This window comes from Heptranchias perlo, unplaced genomic scaffold (genome assembly GCF_035084215.1).
Source record: "Heptranchias perlo isolate sHepPer1 unplaced genomic scaffold, sHepPer1.hap1 HAP1_SCAFFOLD_47, whole genome shotgun sequence".
In the NCBI taxonomy this organism is placed as follows: domain Eukaryota; kingdom Metazoa; phylum Chordata; class Chondrichthyes; order Hexanchiformes; family Hexanchidae; genus Heptranchias; species Heptranchias perlo.
This window is the reverse complement of record NW_027139484.1, coordinates 5435554-5441140: the sequence shown is the minus strand read 5'-3', so window position 1 is coordinate 5441140 and position 5587 is coordinate 5435554. Positions and strand designations below refer to the sequence as shown.

At 41.9% G+C, this 5587-nt stretch overlaps 1 non-coding gene across 1 annotated transcript; it reads right to left on the bottom strand.

Annotated features, from left to right (window-relative positions):
* Nucleotides 1-4653: 4653 nt before the first annotated feature.
* trnap-cgg (transfer RNA proline (anticodon CGG)) lies at nt 4654-4741 on the bottom strand. Its single transcript is given in 2 exon segments — nt 4654-4689; nt 4706-4741. It is a non-coding gene; the product is annotated as a tRNA-Pro (tRNA).
* Nucleotides 4742-5587: the final 846 nt, after the last annotated feature.

Sequence of the window (5587 nt, the reverse complement as noted above, 5' to 3'; positions counted from 1 at the left end):
TTGCTGATTTTTACCAAGACGTGGAAATATTTTATTTGTGGATTGGGCTGCAGCTGATTTTTCTGCCAAGTTTATTTGCTCCTCCCACAAAAGCAACTGGCTTTGTCATGCATATGTGACTTGAGAAGTTTTGAATGGTAAAATGTTTGACATAATAATGACCGGGACAAAGAAATAGAACAGCAGTGTGAAACATTTAAAACGATGATCGATAGAGTCCAGGAGAAATATATCCCACGACAAAGCAAGAAAAAACTAGCCAGAAATGATACAACAGGGATGAATAAAGAAATAAGGACAAAATTGAAACTGAAGAAAAAGGCACACACGAGACAATAAAGGAGAGAGGGGAATGTGAAAAGACTGGGAAAGAAGTCTAAAGAACTATTGGAAAGGACAAAAAGGAATTAAAAAAAGGGAAGTATTCTGGACACATCAACAGCCAAAGAAAATTTAGGATTGGAATAGGGCCACGAAGGGATACACATGACAAACTCACAGGCAATGACAGCGAAATGGCCGAAATATTAAATAAGCACTTTGCTTCACTATTTACCAGGGAGACTAATATTGTGGGCATGACAGGAGAAGAAGAGATCAAAAAAATATAAAGACATTTAAGATCGAAAGGGGGGAGATAATTGATAAACTAATCAAAGCTAGAGAGGAAGTTTCCTGTTAGGAGCCGAACCACAGTTTCATACCGCTCAGCCACGCTAATTTCCGTATTACTGTTCAGGAGCTCAGTTCACAGGGACACGATTACTGCGCTCCATTAAGAGAGGCTTAGTGACAGGTGGAAATTGACCTATTAATAGGATCATAGAATAAGACAGCGCCATTCGGATGCCATTCGGCCCATCGTGCCTGTGCCAGCTCTCTGAAAGTGCTGTCCAGTTAGTCCCACTCGCCTGCTGTTTCCCCATAGACCAGAAAAAGTTTCCATCCAAGCTTTTATCCAATTCCCTTTTGAAAACTGTGAGTTAAGAAAAACAATATTGAAAGGGGTGCTGGGGCCTCTGCAGCGTCGATGTAGAGTGTGTGATGATTGAAGTTATCAAGATGGTTGCTTTACACATGGTATGTTGTGCAATCATCCTGAAATATCTTCAATATGCAATACAAATTGAATTGCAAACCTGGCGGACAAACACTGGAAAACAAGTCACGAGTGAACGCAAATCATCTGGGACCCGTTTTCAGCCTCACCGCACTTTAAATAAAGTGAAATAACTTTGCATTGAAAAGATTTGGAACTTGCATCTGTGCCTTTATCTGTTCCATTTCTTAAAGTTGCTGGCGTCTGATGATGAACACGCCTCTGCTCCCTCCATTGAACAAGAAAGGAGGTGTTTGACGTTGACGGGACCTGTTGGTTCTGAGCTCATTCTTTACATTGAGTGGGTTCGCGTCCTTCAACTTTAGCCCAGCGGTGAACTTCGCAGCAAACAAGTTCGACACCGTCTCACCGCGGACGCTGACTGCCATGTTTATTGTAAACAATTTTACAACACCAAGTTATAGTCCAGCAAATTTATTTTAAATTCACAAGCTTTCGGAGGCTTCCTCCTTCCTCAGGTGAACGTTTGTTGGGAATGATAAACGTTTCCAACAAACGTTCACCTGAGGAAGGAGGAAGCCTCCGAAAGCTTGTGAATTTAAAATAAAATTGCTGGACGATAACTTGGTGTTGTAAAATTGTTTACAATTGTCAACCCCAGTCCATCACCGGCATTTCCACATCATGCCATGTTTATTGTTATTTCTTTCAGACCTAAATAAATAGTGACCGTGATTTTAAATTTGCACTCAGTGATTTTTAGGTAGTCTCCTTTCAGTGTTTCAAAGGCGACCCCTAATTTATGATAGTCCGGCCATTTCACCAGCCGTGTTGAAAACAAAACATGTCTCTGCTTTTCGCGTCTTTTTTCGAAAGGCAAAAAATATATTTCCCGTGACCTCTGAAGGATGGACAAGTACAGTTCAGAAAGCAGAAGCAAGTTCACCGAGCTTAAATCGTCTGACCACGTTCAAGGCGATATACACAGATATATATATATATATATATGTACAAGTCGTTGCTGTCTGTTTCTGTGGTTGTCTTTTTTCTGTGTGTGTCCATCTGCAGGTCGATTTTGAATCAATACCAGTATTCGTGTCAGTTTGTTGCATGAAATAAATGAGGGTATCAGGCGCTCCCCTCCCTGCCACTGGGTCGGGACTGAGTCAGGGTTTAGACCAAACTTCTGTTTTGTTTTGTGTGAAAAAGCAATTAAAACCTTCATTCGGGAATTATCCAGTCTCATGTGAGCGGTGAAAGAAACAGTGACCCCGATGTGAGGTGAACACGCAGACTTTTGATCTGGAGTCAGACCTTTGCGCCACGCACTCTGAAGACAGGATCCTGGATGTTATTATATTTTTTGAATGTTTCTCAAACACCGTCTCATATATTGGTTAAATAGATAGGGCTTATCAAATCTCCGCCAGATCCCACCGGGTGTGAGACAGTTTTGGAAGCAGCCTTCACCCCCAATATCACGCTGGCATTCATCGCCTGCTCCCAGCGGACTGCATGAACAGGGCTGGGAGATGTGGACTTTGTTCACATCATTCAGCAATGTGAATCGTTAAATATTTAATCATTTTTAATGGGGACAAGGTTTCAAAATGCTACCGGCCGGTTTCGAACCGGGGACCTTTCACCTGTTCGGCAAACGGGATAACCACTACACTACGGAAAACTGATGCTTCAACCTCTGTGATATGGATATAACCCCTCAGCCAAACTAATTTCCGTATTACTGTCCAGGAGCTCATTTCACAGGGATACATTTACTGCACTGTATTTCGGAAGGCTGCAGAGAAGGACAGGTGGCGATGGTCAGGCAGGGAATCCCAGAGCATCGCGCCCACACAAACATTTCACTGTTTTTTTCATGTACCTGTTATCCGACCGCAGTTTAAACTATTGCGAATGGCATGCTCAGATGATATTGTTCATTGAGTGTTTTCTTGCTCGAAACATCAGCCTTTACGGTTAACAGCCGAACGCGCTAACCGATTGCGCCACAGAGACCAACCGGTGCGGTTTCTTGCAAGATACACGAAAGCAGCGTGTCACCTGGCCAAAGTTTCATGTTGCAGCCACAGAAATGTAGTTGTCCATTATCAGTGTTACTTTTCCAGAAATAAAGGAAGGAACATTGTTTGTGGAAACATGGAAACGGTCTGATCTCGCTCACAGCATCGATATCACCGCCAACCAGCTCTCCTGCAACCGGCGCGCTAATCGCTGCTTTGTCTGTTACTTATTAGCACTGCGGGAGAGCATTCGTCACACGGATTGCAGCGGTTCAAGAAGGCGGCTCACCACCACCTTCTCCAGGGTAATTAGGGATGGGCAATAAATACCGGCCTCGCCAGCGACACCCACATCCCATTAACGAATAAAAAAAATATTAATTTCAGATTCTGCATCAGTTTGAGGTGCTGTATTGGATTAAGCTGTTGTATTTGTTTGAGGTACTTTATTGCTTTGAGATACGGTATTAGATTGAGATGCTGTATTAGTTTGAGGTATTAATTTATGTTTCAGGTTCTGTATCGGTTTGAGGTACTGTATTAGTTTAAGGTGTTGTATTTGATTGAGGTACTGTATTAGTTTGAGGTTCTTTATTAGTTTGAGATGATGTATTAGCTTGAGGTATTATATTAGTTTCAGATTCTCTATCCGTTTCAGGTATTGTATTAGCTTGAGGTACCGTATTAGTTTGAGGTACTCTTTTAATTTGAGAAGCTCTATCAGTTTGAAGTGTTATATTAGTTTGGGGTATCTGTATTGTAAGGAAAGAATTAGTCTTTATATTGAATTAATATTAACCTTTACCATTTGCCTCTTAAGTAAGGAAGTATAAATCTCTGTTGGGAGAACGAAACTACAATCATCAGACAGATTTGCTTCATTTTATATGCATGCATATGTTTAATATAGAGACGAGTAGATTCTGAAGTCCAGAAACTCTTGGATCGGAGCTGATATCATATTACTCATAAGTTTAATTATCCTTTTGATATAAACAATTCTCTGACAATCATAACAAGGCCTTTAAATCATTCAGAGCTGGTGTGTATGTGTGTCAGACAGCATTGTGTGCTATTCGTCTTACCAGCTTCACAGGGAAGCAGGAGAGGTGTGAGATATGTATGATAGCTACGTATCATTCCAAGCTGACGAAGCGGGAAAGGGCTGCACTGGTGAGAGACAAACACCATTCTGCTCTCTGGTCAATGGGCAAGGCCATATGTTTTAACTAACAAGTTCCAAAGTTATAGTTATAATTAATGCCTAAAGCAGAACACCTGGCTGTGCGGAAGGAGCCTGCTTGCACCACAAGGCTGCATCTAGTGGAGGAGTGTAGTTCGGTGATGAGGGAAGTGATACTCTGATGACATCGAAAATTCTGGAAACCCTCAGCAGGTCAGGCAGAATCTGTGGAGAGAGTAACAGAGTTAATGTTTCAGGTCAATGACCTTTCATCAGAACCACGTTGGGCAGTTGTGTTTGGGAATAGGATGAAACATTGGAATTGTTTCACTCATGTGGGTTGATTTGGGTACTTTTCTGTCTTTGGAAGTTGAAGAGTAAAATAAGGGCTCGTCCGGGATTTGAACCCGGGACCTCTCACATATTTGGACAGACAACCCCGAAGCGAGAATCATACCCCTAGACCAACGAGCCCGTTGACAAAACCCAACGCATTAAAGAGCCAGCCGTCGTAAAACCCTTTTTGTTGGCTATCCTTGATAAGCAATTATGAGGACAGGTTGCAAAGACCAGACTTGCATTCCCTTGAGTGCAGAATATTAAGGGGTGATCTAATTGAGGTGTTTGGATTATTAAAGGATTTGACAGGGCAGATAGAGACTATTTCCTCTGGTGGGGAGAGTCCAGAACAAGGGGGCATAACCTTAAAATTAGAGCTGGGCCGTTCAGGGTTGATGTCAGGAAGCACTTCTTCACACAAAGGGGAGTGGAATTCTGGAACTCTCTCCCTCAAAAAGCAGTTGAGGCTGGGGGTCAATTGAAAATTTAAAAACTGAGATTGATAGATTTTGGGGCTAATTCGGGAGTTTAATGACTGACATTTTTTCCCTGTGAATTGGAGAGTTTCGATCGATGAAATATTCGTGAAAAGAGTCAGTGCAAAGAGAGTCAACAGTACATGTTTTCCCGAGACACTTCCTTCAGAGCTAAGAACGAAAAGTTTCTCATTTCCATAGTGCAGCGGTTATCATGTTCACCAGTTACACGCAGAAAGTCCCCGATTTAACCTCGGAGGGAAGCATGTTGTTGGGACGTGCTCCCCATAAACCTTCAGGGTCGAGTTTGTTCATGCATGAAAGGGGCTACAAACCTTTTTTAATTTAACAACGGCTACACCAGATTCCTGGTATAATAAGCACTAAACACTTTTAAGCAGACTCCTAAAATACAGTATGTAAAACGGGAAGGGATAAAAGTTCATGACATACAAAACACAAAGATTTATTGACGTTTTAATTGTCACTTGGCAAACAAGTTAGC